Raw genomic sequence first — 18333 nt, 5'->3', positions numbered from 1 at the left:
CAGCCAAATCAAGACTAATTAATTTGGAAACAAGTCTAATTTTAATGAACTTATTTTAATTATTTATGTAAGCTCGGCAAGAATAGCAATTAGCTGTATAGATCTTTTAAAGTTTGCTTTGTTGGAACTTTTTGCAAGGAATCTCTGGGTGGAACTCTCAGTAGCCTCTCCAGGCCAGAAGCCAAGCCAAGTACGTGCCATCAGAGATGTGCAAAAGCTGTGGATGTGGGCAGCTGAATTCCTCTTCATGAGCTCCCAGACTGTCTGAGGTTCCTGTGCCCGCCAGGAAGTGGCATTATTTGCTCACTGGTGAGGCTGCTGGGAACTCTGTAAGCAAGGTATCAGGGCAACAGTTCCAAGGGGCTTTAAGGCTCCACATTTCATAAAGACAACCTCAGATCCTTAAAGCTGTTTGGTCATCTCTGAGTCCATGCATGTCTCTCTCAAATATGACATTCCAGTCAAAGCCTTGGTAAAATAACCCATGTTTCCAATGGTGTCCCATCACAAGGAGAACAGATTCTTACTGAGCTTATGCATATGAGTATAGTTGCCATAGAAGAAAGAATATTTACGTTATCTTAAGAGAGAGTTTTCTTAACCTGGAAGACCAAACATTGGAGAACCAGAAATGTTTTAAACAAGAGTCACAAAACTATAATCATTTTCTTAGTTTATTTAGTCCCATGTTACTGATTCTTGTTTAGTTTAAATACAGCTTTTATTTAGTTCAAGAAACTCTTACCCATTTTAGTTTAGGATTTTGAAGACATCAAAAACCTGTGTTTTTTTCTAAAGTACCTTTAAAAAAAATCTATTTGACAGAGGGAGAGAGAGTACAAGCAGGGGGAGCAGCACGCAGAGGGAGAGGGAGAAACAGGCTCCCTGCTGAGCAGAGGGCCCTATGCGGGGGTGCTCCATCCCAGGACCCCGGGATCACCACCTGAGCTGAAGGCAGACACTTAACCAACTGAGCCAACCAGATGCCCCCTAAAAGTCCTTTTTATGAGTCTTCTTGAGGATGAAACTCAATTTATAAATGACAAAAGACTGAAATGCAATTGATAAGAAAATTCAATTACTTCTGTGACATACAACATTTTAATAATTTGAATGTTGTGATGACCCTATTACATATATATAATATATTACATATATATTAAAGCTTTAGGAATTGCATGTCATCTTTAGAAGAGTTATAGCATTTGCCCAGATAACATAACATATGGTTTATCATTTTTGTTTGAGGGTGCTTTCCAGGTAACTTAACATACCAGGTAAACAAGCCTAATTGGTCAAAAAGACCTCATTTACAATGTAAATTTCATGGAAGTTTATGAAAAACTTCAGCTATAAAGGATATGCCTAAGTAGGACTACAAATTATTGTAAAACCCAAAACTTATTTATGTGACCAAAGTGACATAAGAGTCCAAAGGCAAATAAGTAGGGTCATGTAATTGTTAGCAAAACTTACCTCCTTTAAAACTGAGAAATTTGGGGTGTCTGGGTGGCTCGGTTGGTTAAGCCACTGCCTTCAGCTCAGGTCATGATCCCTAAGTGGAGTTGGAGTCCTGGGATCCAGTCCTGCATCAGGCTCCCAGCTCCAAGGGCAGTCTGCTTCTCTGTCTAACCTTCTCCCCTCACATACTCTCTCTCACTCCCTCTCAAATAAAAAATAAAGATCTTAACAAAAAACAAAAACAAAAACAAAATCCTGAGAAGTTTTAACTAAGTAATCAAAGACCTGAAAAGACAAAATACAGAAACTGGTTTTCCTGGGCAGATAAAGAGAAAACAACTTTTTTCATTTTCTAACCAAAAGGAGAACATTAATTTAAGAAAACTTTGTCGTTCTTAAGTGAAAGAAAGTGGAATTTCAACCTTCTATCAGTGTACCTTTAAAAACCACTTATTTCAGGGATCCCTGGGTACTCAGGTGGTTAAGCCTTTCAGCTCAGGTCATTGTCCCAGTGATGAGGGAGCAGGAGGCTGGCTGAGGACAGAGCAAAAGCTGGCGCCTTGCACCCCCTCTTCACCCGCTCCCCTCCATATGTGTAGCATTCCTCAGGCACCCCTGACTGCCATAAAATGATAAATAGTTAACTTGCAGGGATCGCAATCCTGCAGAACAGGAATCTCCCTTGCTCTACAGATGTCCTAGAAACCTAAACAGGGAGGTTACCTTATCAGTAGCACAAATTTCCAGAGTCAAATAACTCTCAGTTCCTGAAGCCCTAATGAGTTTCTCCCCACCATAAACTGCAGGAGACTGGGGTAGAAGGGAATGTAAATGATAGCAGGATCATAACACCCCACCAAGAATCTCCCAATTATCTTGATGTTAATGCCTGACCTAAAGACGACATTGATCAAGCCATAAGGGCAAGCCCCCCCCCCCCGCACCTTGTAGGCCCTCCTTAACATGTGAGAACTCTGTTGAAACCTCCCATCCCTTCCCCTCACCTTCCCCCAACCACAGGGTATATAACATGCCGACCCTCACAACCCGGGGCAGCCGAATCCCCGTCTGCCCACGGGTCCTGTCCCCGTGCTCTAATAAATCACCTTTTGCACCAACGACGTCTTAAGAATTCTTTCTTTAGTCGTCGGCTCCGAACCTCCTCACCCCACTGAACCTAACTTGGGTTCTGGGACTTCATCACCAGGGTCCTAGGGTCCTGGGGTTAAGCCCTGCTTGGGGCTCCTTGCTCAGTGGAGATCCTGCTTCTGCCTCTGCCTACTTCTCTCTCTTTCGCTCTGTCTCTCTCTCTCTCTCTCTGTACCTCTCCTCCTCTCTGACAAATAAAATCTTTTTAAAAAATTTATTTCAATCTTAGTCCATTCTGATCATATATGACAATTCTTTCCCAAAGATTTCCCTTTACAAACCCTCTAAAACTTTTTGCATTTAGATGTTGTCCTGAGCCATTTCTTTTGAAATAATCAATCTTATTTAGCACAAAATTATCTTTTTTTACATTTAACAAAAATGTATTCCCATTTCTTATATCTTTCTTACATATCTCCTGCTTTTCTACATACAGAGTTGTTTCCCTTAATTTCATCAGTATTAATTATACTTAGCAGAATTCTGCACTCTTAGAAACCTTAGTCTTTAGTGAAAATTAAGCAGTAACCAATTATAACTGTTATACTGGAACTTTTTAGACAGCAAATTTATGAATCAGTTAAGCACAAAGCATGTTTACAACAAACTCAAATATCATTAGTTTCTTTGTAATAAGAAGTCAAAAGCACAAGTCTATGCCCAGTACTATGCTTTAGTACTTTATCCTGCTTGAAAAAGAGCTACATATCCAATGAATTTAATCCCAATTTATTATCCAAGCAAAACATTAAAGCTTCAGGTTAGCAAAGACTTTTAAAGCTATCTTAACCAATTATCCATGAAAACTCCAAGGCATAAAATTAACCATCATTTTAAGTTATCTTTCTGTTAAAAAATTATAACAGAGATCACAAAAGCTTATTTGACCTTCATTAAATCTTGGTAGAATAAATAAAATAAAAAGTTAATGCTGATAACTTTAAGGACATATTTATCTTAATTAAACCAACAAACTTAAATTAGTTTAAATATCCAATTATATTTCACTTGGATTCTCCTTTAGAAATCAGTTTGCTACCCATTGTCAATTTTTTCCTGAGACCTTGATGGGGAATCTGAAATGAGCAGTGTATTCAGTCCACACCCCAGGTGGTGCAGAAACAGGAGGAGGGGCAGGGCATGGCAGAAGAGGCAGAGTGCCCCCCAGAAGGCAGAGAATGTTCCTGCTCTAAAGTCTGTCAGCTGGGACAGATGAGCAGATGCAGATTTCTGTTTGTTTTTCCACCAGAGTGGAAGTAGGCAGTCCCTGTCAGGCCAGAGAAGACAGGGAACGTCCCCAAAACAAGGGAAGTTTCAGCAGCTGCCTGAGGATATTTCCTAAAGTCCCCATCCTGCAGCAGACTAACCAGAGACAGTGGGTTCCAATGATACCCATTAACCTGGGAAATGAGGGAGAAGCCCCAAATCCATTAGGAGGAATGGAGAGAGAGAGCATCAGTGTCCCCTTTGCCAGGGAGAGCCTGTGTTTATTTCCTAGGAATCTGGAAATTAATTATTAATTAATAATTAATATTAATTATTGATTAATTAATATTAATTTGAATTAATTATTGATCTGATAATTAATCCATAATTATCTGGATGATAGATAATTATCATCCAGTATGTCAGGAGGGAGTTTACTAGCCAGACACATTGGGGCAAACACATTCTGCAAGAGGCTCTTAGGTTGGGGTCCTGACGCAGAGCCCTGTTTTCTGCAGAAGATATTTGATAGATCCTACTGAGGCCATGCAGTGTTACAGGAGATCAGTCCTTTCCTAAATTTTATAATCCAAATTGTTCCAGTGGGTTAGGGGATACCTGAGTGGCTCAGTCAGTTAAGGGTCTGTCTTTGGCTCAGGTCAAGATTCCCAGGTCCTAGTTGAAAGACCCTAGAGGACCCGCACCCAAGGACGCACTCACAGACCACTGGATGCAATAAGCAAGAGGATTTTATTCGGGCATGCTCGGACTCCCAGGGACACTTGACCATCAAATCCGCGAGGGATGGGTCAGTGTCTGAGAGCCCCGATCTGTTTCGGGAATGACTTAATGTAGAATTTTACAGTCCATTACATCAGAGCCCTCACTTTTCTAGCCAGTAATTTCAAAGCATTACAGCAAGGCCTATACACAGGTAGCCAATCCTTTAAAACCAACCATACATTCTGGCCAGTCACCGTTCAGGTAGTGTACAGTAGAGGGTACGTGTTGAATTGCACGTTTCTAACCTTTATCTGTATAAGTGCTGAACCGCACGTCTCCAGCTAGCGTACGTGCTGAACCGCATGTCTCTGGCCTTGGTACGGGAGACAACCCTTATCAGTTTTACTTAGTAGTAGGGGAAATTCTTAACAGGGGAAGGGTATAACTTTATTTGATTACACAGCGAGCGAGGGTTTAAGCAATTTTTCATTTCTTAGCAAAGCATTAGAAGCATTATTATACAGAAGCCAGAAACAGCTGGGTTAAACACAGATTTTTGCTATTTGTTATTCTGTTATGCCGCTTGCTGACTCCCTTATCTATGGTCAGCTGGCCACAGTTTCTTAGTTAGCATAAGCTGGTTATAAAAAGAATGTTAAAACTTATAGGCTATACTATAGTTCTGACCTGGGGTCCTTCATTCCCCCCTTTTTCTTTAACATGGATATAATCTTTTTTTTTTTCTAGTAAGACTAGATTTATTCAATACCCTAAGTAAAAGTTTTGATTATAAGTATCCAACAGTATAAAAAGTACAAAACAGATTTGTAGATTTCTAATATATTAATACAAAGTGCATGACTACATACAGTACATCCTACAGGCAAAGAGGTGGAAGGGGAAAAAGAAGACTGTGGTTGAGGTCTAGTAATAAATAAATAAATACAGAAGTAGAGATGATCCATATTATAGTATATTCTACCACCAACACTGTAGCCAAAATGTACAAAAAAAAAAAAAAACCATTTCAAAATAACAGGAGGAAGATGATAATGGCTGGGACTCTTGTAATACACCTCAAAGGCTGTGGGAGAGCCAACCCAACTCACTGTGTAGTCTGTGCATATGGTGGCTTGTAGTTTTTGCCATAAGGAAGAAATATAAAATTTTAAGTTTAGATTAAGAACTATAAAACTATAGGGTGCCCATAAAAAGTGGCTCACTCCTTACTGTTATTTATACTATCCAATTTTAAAAATCCAGTTTTAAAAATAAGCACTGAGTTATGTTACTATAAGGCAGGCAAATGATCCTCCCTTATGATGAAAAGTCTGAACTGGTGGTATGTTCTTCCTGAACATTTAGAAAAGAGGCAATGAGAGTACTTTGGTTTGGGTTCAAAAAAAAGGCTTTCAAAAGAAGACTTTAGAACTGAAGAGCTCCATGTTCAGGATTTATCACTGAGTATCTCAAGGTTCACAATGCCTGACTACAAGAAGCCAAACCTAAACCAACCCACTCAGCATTAACACACACCTCTTTTCTTTTAGTAGAATTTTACTTTAATATAGTGAAAAGAAACCCAAAACCCTAATAGATTAAAACAAGTCAAACAACCACTCTACACAGATAAAACCTTCACAAAGGTCAACTGAAGTAATCCAGAGCTAAAACTGAATTGTGCAGATTTTCAATGAAGTCACCAGTCATGTAACACAAACAAAAGTCAATTATTTACACACTAGGCAAGCCCTCTAAGAAATGTGCCCCAAGAAGCATTAACCTTTGTTTATTTGTGTGTGCCATCCTGAAGACTTGCACATTTTTTCAGATAATTTAACCTTTTTAATAGAATGTGATCTCTACCATGTGGTAATGCTTTGGTACTATTCCTTTAGGATTGCTCATCCTAAAACTTGACATTCCCCCAGAGGAGCTTTGATTCTGTTTTAGAAGTTTCAGTATAGATTAAAATCTTTATCAAATATCAATATGGAGGGAGGTGACAGAGGATGCAACATATACAGTCAAATTACCTCTCTGTATATTTAGAAATTACTCCTTCAAGGTATTTGCACCAGAGAGCTCAGTCTGTCCTGCTTCATATTCAGTAGTACAGGTTTGAATCATCAGAACCTTGGCAAGACCTTATTATTGCAAAATTATTAACAACTACCTCTAGGGGCAAGTCCATGTTACTGAGTTATGACAAATTTATTATCATGTAGGAAACAAGTATAGCCAGCCATCTTAAAAAATGCCCCAACCACTGCTTCTCAATATAGAAAGACTAAAACTACATACGTTTATCATACAACAAATCCCATCTCTGTCCCCTGAAATTCCCCTAGTTTCATTCATTAGAAGGGGATTAAGAAAAAAAAAAAAAAAAGACTTAAAGAGCACTTTACAGCAGCATTCAGCTTTCCTATGAGATACTCAGCATCTTAAATATTATGTACACTTTTTTTTTCTTTTAGTAAGCTAGACACTGGCTTCAGAGTTTGTGGAACTGGAGAAGTAACAACCCATTCAAAACTACTCTAGAAATTGTCTTTTGGCAGAATAGCAGGTATCCAAGTTAAAAATAGGAGGGTTTTGTTGCTTTGTTTTCTTTGCAAAATTTAAATCACTTTTGTTCCCCTTCTACCTAATCCTCAGTCACCACTCCTGAGTGGAGATGGGCAGAGGCTCTGGCCCCTGCTCCTCCGGCTTCTCAGCAGCTGTTTTCTTATTGCTGCAGCAAGGCTTGAATAGGTGCGTGTCGATGAGGACTTCCCCAAACGGCCTTTATAGATAATCCCACAACATATTTTCTGTCTTTTCCAGTATGCGAGATCTAAAAAGGAAAAAACTGGCGTTCTGTTAGAGCCAGAGGCCATCTCTGTATCTGAGCCATCATCTGACTGGTTACTATAGCAAGGAGACTGAGCTGGGGAGGCACTTGAGGTGGTACTGTGAGCATCAGAATTGTGACGTTTAAATTCCTTCTGTAGTTTACTGATCTGGTTGCTTTTTATCCTGTTTCCAGATAGAGTTTTCACTTTCTTTGGTTTCAATGTAGTCTTCAGACTGGGTCCTGCCCTTGCATCTACCACATGATTCCAGTTTTTTTTTTTGATCCTGCTGGCAATTTCTTCCATCTTTTCACAAGCAGGACACAGGCATTACAGATGTCTCCTGAACGAGTCTCATGCAACCCAAAACAGCTCTGGAAGTCCTTTTCATAGCGTTTACTGTCAGTGAATCGAGAACTGGAGGACTTCGCTCTGCAAATACAGCAGCCCTCTATACTTCGGTACATCTTTGGCTTGTGAAAACCAAACATCTTTTCTTCTGGGCAATAGTCTTCCAAAGGCAGCCGTTCCACGCGCAATAACGTTCCCGAGGTGCGGAGTGCACGCCAAGGCAACCCCCCCTTCCGATCGCTCCCTCCTCCTCAACTGCCTTGTCTAGAAAGATTGTCTCCTGCAGTTCTGCAGTTGCTACCGCTGGCCGGGAAGGTGTAGATTCCGCTTTCCCTCTCAACATGGATATAATCTTATATCCATCTGTTTTGTTCTTCAACTGAGTCCTTTTGGGACTCTACTTGTTTAAGTAGTTGGTATTGCTGAGTCAAGACCATAGTCTGAACAACAGACAGACGATCTTTAATGAATTGTACTAACCTGTTTAAGACACAAGGACCAAAAGTTAGAATTAATAACAGAATGATGAGAGGGCCCGTTATAGATGACAACAAAGTAGTAAGCCAAGGCGATCTGTTGAACCAGTTTTCGAACCATCCCTGCTGGGACTGAAAATCCCTTTTTCTTTGAGCAAGTCTTTCTCTGAGTTTATCCATAGTTTCTCTGACTACTCCAGTTTGATCTGCATAAAAGCAACATTCTTCTTTTAAGGCGGTCAGGGGTGCCTGTGGAATGTCACACATATTACCAAGGGGAGTAGGTGGAAAGGGGGTGCAAGGCATCAGCCCCTTCTCCATCCTCAGCCAGCCTCCTGCTCCCTCATCATTTCCCCCTGAACAATTTTGACCCTTAAATCTTTAAGGTGGTTGAAGGTGGAAGGTCTCATCTTCTGTAACTTCTTCTTGCTGAATAGGGGCATAGAGCTGTCCCTACCTACTGGGGTCAATATTGATCAGGGTAGGAATGTATAAGGGAGTTACAAAAGGTGGAGGCAGCTGAATCTAGCGCTGACAGTGAAGAGGCGTCCTCTTGCGCGACAAGGATCGTCTGTCGTGGTGAAGTCATTGCAGCAATGGAGTCTTGGCACCAAGTAGAGAAACACTGAACAAAGCAACATATTAAGGTTAATAAGGCGATAAGAATGAAAAGCCCGAGAAGGAGATTTGGCCATAGTCCTCCTCCGAGCCAGGAACTTAACCATTCACTGAGAGAGAGAGAAGGATCTTGTAGGGCCTTAATTTGGGTATTCATATCCTTTATTAGTCCTGTGACATTTTTGTGATAGTCTGGAATGTACACACAACATTCTGTCTTGATAATTGCACATGTGCCACCCTGGGCTGCTGTCAGGACATCTAGGGCCATCCTATTTTGTAGGACTGCCTTGCGTATCTGTGACACTTCGGTATTAAGCAGGGAGATGCTATTTAGTGAATCATTGAGTGCCTTTGTAGTATATTTATTAAGGGCTTCTACATGCCACATGACATCCTCTAGTCCTGCAGATGGACAAAAATGGATGCTAAGTTATCATACCATTTAAAAACAGATCATGTCCATCTTTGTTTCAAGTTGGGGAGATTAGCTGGAGTGGTGATGGTTTTAGTAATACGCCCATGAATCCAGGCAAATCCTAAAGTACAGCGATCTACCCATCCTGGAGGAAGCCAGGGCCACAGGTTGGTTCCAATATCCAGTGGGTTCCGTTTGGAGCTGGCCATCTGATGCCAGGTCGCCTTGCCCAGTCAGTAGCAAACCAGTCAGTAGCCTGAAGTACTATTATTTGGGAACACATTTCTAGTGAGCCATCCTAGACATCGTGTGTTATTTGCCCAAGTACCACTCGTATGATTCCTTTGTTCCCAGCATAAAACTGCCTTCTGACTGAGCTGTCCAATCGTGGGTGTAAGCCACAGATATGTATCTCAGATTTGATATATGCCATCCTTAGTATAGCGATTAGGAGGGTTTTGTAACTTAGGCTCATATTTGATTGGGGAGTTATGGCTTGATAGCAATCCCATTTCCTTCCAAATAGCTCCATGGGCATGTAGTACCAGGAAAGCATATTTGGAGTCAGTGTTAATGTTTATTTTTAGGCTTTGGCAATTGCAAAGTGCTAGTGAGCACTATGGCACACCTAGCTTATCTTATTTTTTTTTTTTTTAAGAAAACTACTGTCATCAGAAAACCAACTGTCATTTGTATTTTTAACAGGGGCATCTTAAATCTGGACCAATAGAGTAAGCAAGATCAATAACCTCTGAACATTTTTGCTCTATAGAGAAAGAAGTACAGTGGTCAGGTTCAGGCATACAGGTAACTAGGTTTAAAGTTTGACAAGTTTTAAGTATTATTTCTGGCATATCTGTTAGTGTAGCCCAGTATTTAAGAAGTTGGCCTCTATCATCCATTGGTGGCCTTTGGCTTCTAAGACAAATCTGGACCTGATGTGACATCATTACAGTCAGGGACTGTCCCATAGTGAGCTTTGAGGCTCTTTTATGAGGGCAGCTGTTCTAGGTTTCGCTAAAGCATCTATTTGCAATTGCACCTCAACAGAGGTGGCCTCTAGGATAAATATGACTAAGGGATGAAACCAGTAAGACGACCTTTGAGTGGTCCAGCCTTAACAATATCCTGATTACCGAGGATCACTGGCAGGTGAGAAAACTTGTCAAGAGATAAGGGGAGTCCCCCATGGATCATTCAATCCACTCATAAAGAAAGTGGGGTCATCCATTATCTCCACAAGTCCATAATTAATCCTATGGAGTGCAATAGGCTGGCTTTTAGGCAATTTCATTATCCCAGCCACACATAAGGTGTTAGTTAAGTTATACAATTGTAGGGGAATCAATCCCATTTTCCAGTTGTTTAATCATGTGTGAGGGGGTTCTACTAATATCCCCACAAAATAAAAAAGCAAGAAGATCATCTAAATGAGCTAATGTGTAACTTCTCTGAAGTTTACCTCAAATTGTTTAGCTTAGGTAAACAAACATTTAAAGACAATCAAATCTAGAATTTAACATCCATAAAGGTGTGCTACTAAAACATAATTTTTCTCTCTAAAATAACCCTCATTTACAGAGATAGCCAAATCAGGACTAATTCACTTGTGAAACAAGTCCAGTTTTTACAAACTTGGCCTAATTACTTAGATAAGCTCAGCAAGAACTGTTGAATGTGATCAATAGATCTTTTAGCATCTGCTTTGCTGGAACTTTTTATAAGGAATCTCTAGGTTGAACTTTTAGTAGCCTCTCCGGGCCAGAAGCCAAGCCCTGTACTTGCCGTCAGGCATGCCTGCAATACCTGTCGATTTGGGCGAATTCCTCTTCTGAGACCGCACCTACCAAGGAGTGACATTCTTTACTCACCTGGTGAGGCTGCTGGGAACTCTGTAAGCAAGGTATCAGGCCAACAGTCCCAAGGGGCTTTATGGCTCCAGGTTTCATAAAGTCAACCTTAGTTCCTTTAAACTGTCTGGTCATATCTGAGTCTTTTCAAATATGACATCCAAATCAAAGCCTTAGTAAAATAACCAGTTCCCAATGGTGTCCTGTTACAAGGAGAACAGATTCTTATTGAACTTATGCAAATGACTGATTGCCATGGAAGAATGCTTACTGAGACCTTTTGGTTTCAGAGGGTTCATATAGAGAGAAAATTTGAATGCTTTGAGCACTTTTACAAATGAGCACTTTTACATCTCTATAAGTTACAGATAACTAGGAGGAAGTATCCCTAGTCTGAAAGAGCAAACATTAGAGAACCAGCAATGTCTAAAACAAGACAAAACATTAAGAGACACAACACTATAATCTTGTAGTTCATTTAGTCCCATAATTACTAATTCTGGTGAATGCACCTTTAGTTAGCTTTGGAAATTCTTACCCATTTCAGTTTTAGGATTTTCAAGTATATCAAATATCTATTTGTCCTGAAAGTCCTTTATAGGAATCTCCTTGAAGATAAAACTCATTTTACAAGAAAATTAAAACAATTATAAATGACAAAAACTCAGAATGGATATGGTTAGAGCTAAAGAGACATGGGAGTTTACAATTTAGCTGCAAGAAAATCAGGTTACAATTTCTGTGACACATAACATTCTCATAATTACAATATCAAGCGATGATCTCTCAAAACATTAAAACTTTAGGAAGTGCATAGAATCTCTAGAATAGTTATAGCATTTTCCCAAATGTAACCCAAGGTTTATCATTGGTTTAAATCTTGTCAACAATTGCTAAAACCTTAGAAAGTTTAAAAACACATGCCTATATATAATTAGGGATGTTAAACACCTGATAAAACAAAACATAGGAACTGAATTTTCCAGGCAGGCAAAGAGAAAACCATTTACACTTTTTAACAGATCAATTAGCTAAGAAAACGTTGCCCCTTTTAAACAGAAAGAAAACCAGCTTTTTATACCAGTGTCTTTCCCTTTTTTATTTTATTTCTAAGTGTGCAGTCTTAAGATAGGAGTTTTCTGGGTTTCCCTCCCATCATGAATGATGTCGCAGACAAAGGAGGGGGATCTTTCCCCTACTGTCCTGTTCCCATCCCTCATGGGAATTTAGGAGCGTCTTAGCTAAGGCCTGTCCGTATAAACCCCGGACCAGGCTACTCCGTGGAGTAGATGACCGTTATGCCATATGACGCCCCGCGAGACTCAAGGTGCAGCCCACTCAGACTCTGTAGCCGAAGTGGTGGAGCCATACAGACACATTCACACAGTCAGGCACTCTTCAGATTCAAACAGGTTGGATATCCTCCCCTTCTGGGCATCTCTGGCTAAGGGGAGGTGATCAGTCTCCCTTTTCACTCTTTACAGATTAGAGTGAGTTTCTATGGTTACAGGCAATGGAGGGTGGTAACAGGGTGTTTTCGGGGTCCCTCAAGGTTGGGCTGTTTCCTTAATCTCTCAAGGCCAAATGGCCCTTATACTAGGAAGTATAATCTGTGTGGAGGCAGGTAAGGAGAGTGCTAAATTACCTTGGAGGCTGTTTTTCTTTCTTTTTTAGTCTGTCCTGACCATATCTAAAATTTCTTTTGTGAAGATTTCCGTTCACAAACCTTCTACAACTTTCCTTTGCATTCAGGTTTTGTCCCAAGCCATTTCCTTCCAAACAACCATCTCATTTAGGACAAAATTACCTTCCTTAAATCTTTCTTACATATCTCCTACTTTCCTACATACAGAGTTTCCTTTTATTTTCATCAGTCTTAGTTACACTAAGCAGAACTTTGTATTCTTAGAAACACCTTTAGTTATTAACCAATTGTGAACTGCTACAACAGAATTCTTCAGGTGGCAAATTTATGAATCAGTTAAGTGGCAAACAAGTTTACCAACAGATTTAAATACTCTTAGTTTCTTTGAAGTAAGAAGTCAAAAAGCACAAACCTACGTCCAGTAATTAACGACTTAGCATTTTATCCTGTTTGGTTAAGACCTAGATGTCCATAATTCAATTCCATTTGTCATCCAAGCAAAACTTTAAAACTTTCAGATTACCAAAGACTTTGAAAGCTACTTCAGCAATTACCCATTAAAACTTTGAGACAGACAATTAACCATCAGTTTAGTCATTTCTTTGCTAATAAATTTTAACAAATAACACGAGTGACCTTCAGTAAATTTTGAAGTTTTATATTTACTGCTAATAACTTAAAAGACATGTCTATCTTAATTAAACCAACAAACTTAACTTAATTCCAATACTGATTTACTTTCCATCTGGGCCCACTCCACTTTGAATGTTTACCTGAGACATGGTTGGGAAGATCTGGAGGGGGGGGGGGGTGTTAGGTCCAGGGGGTACTCTTCTTGCTCCTTGACAGTGAAGAGAGAAGGAGCTGTGGTGCATGATCTAGAGGCCAGTCATGCAGGCTGCACACACGTTGTTGGTACAGAAATAGGAGAAGAGAGAAACAGAAGAAACAAAGTGCTGCCAGGAGGCAGAGAAAGGATTCCCGGTTTGGGAGCTCATAAGGCCCAACAGAGGAGCAGACGCCATGCTTTCCCACCAGCAAGGGGGGAGGGGTTAGGCAGTCCAAGTCAGGCCAGAGAACACAGGGAAACTTCCCCGAAACAAAGAGTTTCGGCAGCTGCTTGGGAATATTCCTTATAGTCTCTGTCTCGAGTTAGACCAACCCCAGTTGGCTCCAGTTATAGCCATTAACACGGGAAGTGAGTGAGGGAGAAGCCCCCACATCTATTAGGAAAAACAGAGAGAAATAAAGCCAGAGTCCCCTTTGCTAGGGATGGCCCAGCAACCTGGTTTACTAGAAGGCGGCTTATTTACGTAATTACCATCCAATACGTCAGGAGAAAGTTTACTAGCTGACTCATTTGGGCAAACACATTCCGCAAAAGCCCCTTACTTGGGGTCCTGGTGCAGAGCAATGAAGGCCTAGGTATGAGCGGTGAAGGTATCCTAGGCCCATTTGCCCTGCTTCCTGCAGAGGAGATCTAACTGATAGATCCCACTGAGGCCATGCAGTGTTACAGGAGCTCAGTCCTTGCCTAAATTTTGCAATCCAAATTATTTCCAGTGGGTTAAAAGGCACCCCAAGGTAGAGTCCTTGGGAACTGAGGAAGCCTACTGAGGCCGTGCTTCCAGAAAAGTAAAGAAGGTCCATTATCAAATCCCCCCTGACTCCTGGGTAGCATTCCACGCAGGATATGTCAGAGGTTCCTGTGTGTCAAAAGCGACCAGAGGCGTCCCTCAAGATATCGCTATTGATCACCATCCTGCCTTCCCTGGGAAGACATTCCTGCCATAAAAGGCCCTGGAGGGGTGCCGGCGTCCCTCCATTTCCCCATCGCATCCTAGGCTGCTGATGGGTGCCTGGTGAATGGACCAAAACGCTGTGCCATGCCATGCTCATTGTCTATCCTGAAGACTGCATACTGTTTTGCCATTTTAACCCATGAAAATACTAGAAAAGTTTGGCAAGGGGAAATTACCCAATTTCATAGCTTTAAGCGGTTTGCAGACGACACTCACGAGAAACAGTAAAGACTGAAATCCATCATGGTCTAAGCGACATTCCAACACATGTGGTCCTTACAGCCAACTTCCCTAGGAAACGGTCCCCGGTTGCGTTTTAATTCAATCGGGTACTGGTTTTGGCCGGCTCCCAGTGGAGGTCTCGCGGCCAGAAGTGGCTAGACCAGGGATGTGGAGGGGATCACATTAGATCAATCAGGAGGAAACCTCACACGAGAGTCTTAAGATTGGCAGCCATCCTGGTGACTTAGGTGGCTGTCCCGTGCCCAAGAGAGACAGCTTTCTATAAGAACAGGAATAAAGAGAGGCCATCAAGTTTCTGGGTCTTATTGCCATTCCGGCCAGGGTACTAGCTTACAGCCAAAAGGCAGACGTTCTCCTCCCCGTAGAGTAGCCACAGGCTAGAGGATTACAGCCTGAGCAATTGACATGCAAGTGTTCCAATAAGACCATACTCCTTGAAAAGCCCTGGAATGAGAGTAAAGGAAAAAGAGAGAAAGTACTCACCAATTTTGCACCGAAGCTCAGAGTCCAAATGTAAAGACTCATAAATCTCCTGGCTGGCTCGCCAAAAATGATGAAGTTCTTGAACCTAGGTGAGGTTCGGTGGGGTGAGGTTCAGAGCCGACGGCTAAAGAAAGAATTCTTAAGACGTCTCTGGTGCAAAAAGGTGGTTTATTAGAGCAGGGGGACAGGACCCGTGGGCAGGCAGAGATGCAGCTGCCCAGGGCCTGTGAGGAGTGGCTGGTTATATACACAGGAGTTGGGTAGGTGAGGACAAAGGGTTGTTCAGAAGGGCTATTGGGATAAAGAAGACTGTCCCATTTTAGATTCTGAATAAAGCAAGTAACAAATAGCCACAACACTGAACAAGACAAACAGACCGGTCACAAGACGTGCCTTGCGGCTTTGGCGCCAAACCGAAACCGATTCCGACGGTCGGGGGAAAGCAGAAGCTGTTCCCTCGGCCAAAAATTGAACGTATCCCTCGGATACACTTGGAGCACTGAAAAATCGGGCTCCTCGAATCCCTGGGACGTCTCTCAGGGTGGCAGGGGAGAAGTCTGAGTCCGTCAACTCCTTCTCAAGCTGCCCCGAACCTAACACCGGTCTATTATGCGTAATAGCACAATTCCGATACCGAACACTGAACAAGACACAAACAACAAGCAGGCAGACAAGGCAGCAGACAAGACAACAGAGACAATGGCCGGCCAGCTTACCTCCCGGTGGGACTGGTGGTCGTTGGGCTGGGGTCCACGGTGGATTTCGGTGGAACCTCCAAATGAAAGACCCTAGAGTACCCGCACCCAAGGACGCACTCAGAGACCACTGGATGCAATAAGCAAGAGGATTTTATTCGGGCATGCTCGGACTCCCAGGGACACTTGACCATCAAATCCGCGAGGGATGGGTCAGTGTCTGAGAGCCCCGATCTGTTTCGGGAATGACTTAATGTAGAATTTTACAGTCCATTACATCAGAGCCCTCACTTTTCTAGCCAGTAATTTCAAAGCATTACAGCAAGGCCTATACACAGGTAGCCAATCCTTTAAAACCAACCATACATTCTGGCCAGTCACCGTTCAGGTAGTGTACAGTAGAGGGTACGTGTTGAATTGCACGTTTCTAACCTTTATCTGTATAAGTGCTGAACCGCACGTCTCCAGCTAGCGTACGTGCTGAACCGCATGTCTCTGGCCTTGGTACGGGAGACAACCCTTATCAGTTTTACTTAGTAGTAGGGGAAATTCTTAACAGGGGAAGGGTATAACTTTATTTGATTACACAGCGAGCGAGGGTTTAAGCAATTTTTCATTTCTTAGCAAAGCATTAGAAGCATTATTATACAGAAGCCAGAAACAGCCGGGTTAAACACAGATTTTTGCTATTCGTTATCCTGTTATGCTGCTTGCTGACTCCCTTATCTATGGTCAGCTGGCCACAGTTTCTTAGTTAGCATAAGCTGGTTATAAAAAGAATGTTAAAACTTATAGGCTATACTATAGTTCTGACCTGGGATCCTTCATAGTGATGAAGTCCCAGAACCTAAGTCAGGTTCGGTGGGGTGAGGTTCGGAGCCGACGACTAAAGAAAGAATTCTGAAGACATCTTTGGTGCAAAATGGTGGTTTATTAAAGCACGGGGACAGGACCCGTGGGCAGGAAGAGCTGCTGCCCCGGGTTGTGAGGGTCGGCATGTTATATACCTCGCGGTTGGGGGAAGGTGAGGGGAAGGGATGGGAGGTTTCAACAGAGTTCTCACATGTTAGGGAGGGCCTACAAGGTGCGGGGGGGGGGGGAGGCCTTACCCTTATGGCCTGATCAATGTAGTCTTTAGGTCAAGCATTAACATCAAAATAGTTGGGAGATTCTCGGTGGGGTGTTATGATCCGGCTATCATTTACATTCCCTTCTACCTCAGTCTCCTCCAGTTTATGGTGGGGAGGGAGACATTAGGGCTTCAGGAACCAGGAGTTATTTGCCTCTGGAAATTTGTGCTATTGATAAGGTAACCTCCCTGTTTAGGTCTCAGTAGAGCAAGGGAGATTCCTGTCCTGAAGGATTGTGATCTCTGCAAGTTAACTATTTATCGTTTTATGGCAGTCTGGGGTGCCTGAGGAATGCTACACGTATTACGGAGGTAATAGAGAGGGGGTGCAAGGTGCCAGCTTTTGCTCTGTCCTCAGCCAGCCTCCTGCTCCCTCATCACTAGTGATGAAGTTCTAGAACCTAGGTGAGGTTCGGTGGGCTGAGGTCCGGAGCCGATGACTGAGAAAGAATTCTTGAGACATCTTTGGTGCAAAATGGTGGTTTATTAAAGCACGGGGACAGGACCCGTGGGCAGGAAGAGCTGCTGCCCCGGGTTGTGAGGGATGGCAGGTTATGTACCCTGCAGTTGGGGGAAGGTGAGGGGAAGGGAGGTTTCAATGGAGTTTCATATGCTAAAGAGGGCCTACAAGGTGCCAGGATGTCAGAGGCCTACCTTAGGCCTTGCCCTTGAAGCTTGATCAATGTTGTCTTTAGACCAGCCATTAACATTAAGATAGTTGGGAGACTTTTTGGTGGGATGTGCAATCCTGCTATCAATCGTCTTTGTTAGTGAGATTTAGGACATTTGTAAGCCAAGGGAGACTCCTGTCTAGCAGGATTGTGAGCTAAGCAAGTTAACTATTTGCTTATTGTTCATGGCAGTCAGGGCTGCCTGAGGGATGCTACACATATGACAGAGGGGAAGTGGATGGGGTTGGGGGTACAAGGCGCCAGCTTTTGCTTTGTCTTCAGCCGGCCTCAGCCTCGTGCTCCCTCATCACTAGGATCAAGCACCTCATCCTTGGGGGGGGGGTCTCTGCTCAGTGGGGAGCCTGCTTCTCCACCCTCTGACTGCCTCTCTGCCTACTTGTGCTCTAAGTCCAAAAAAAAAAAAAAAAAAAGGTACTCCAAGGAGAGCCTTTGGGAACCTAAGAAGAGATCTTGCCTTGCTGGGAAGGTCACACCTTATTTTATCTTGCCTTGAATAACCAGCTGTGTTTGACCCACAGGAAATACTAGAAAAGGTTTACAAGGGGAAATTACCCA

The 18333-nt window shown here is 42.3% G+C and overlaps 1 protein-coding gene and 1 pseudogene across 1 annotated transcript in view; one reads left to right on the top strand and one right to left on the bottom strand.

Annotated features, from left to right (window-relative positions):
* The window catches only part of LOC123387558 (saoe class I histocompatibility antigen, A alpha chain-like), a 156423-nt gene that overhangs the window by 122018 nt on the left and 16072 nt on the right, over positions 1-18333 (top strand). The gene's annotated exons all lie outside the window — the stretch shown is intronic.
* LOC123387562 lies at positions 5279-8082 on the bottom strand (annotated as a pseudogene).

This window comes from Mustela putorius, unplaced genomic scaffold, assembly GCF_011764305.1.
Source record: "Mustela putorius furo isolate JIRA1106 unplaced genomic scaffold, ASM1176430v1.1 tig00003856_pilon_pilon_pilon, whole genome shotgun sequence".
Classification (NCBI taxonomy): domain Eukaryota; kingdom Metazoa; phylum Chordata; class Mammalia; order Carnivora; family Mustelidae; genus Mustela; species Mustela putorius.
The sequence above is the reverse complement of the archived record's forward strand: the minus strand, read 5'-3'. Positions and strand labels throughout refer to the sequence as shown.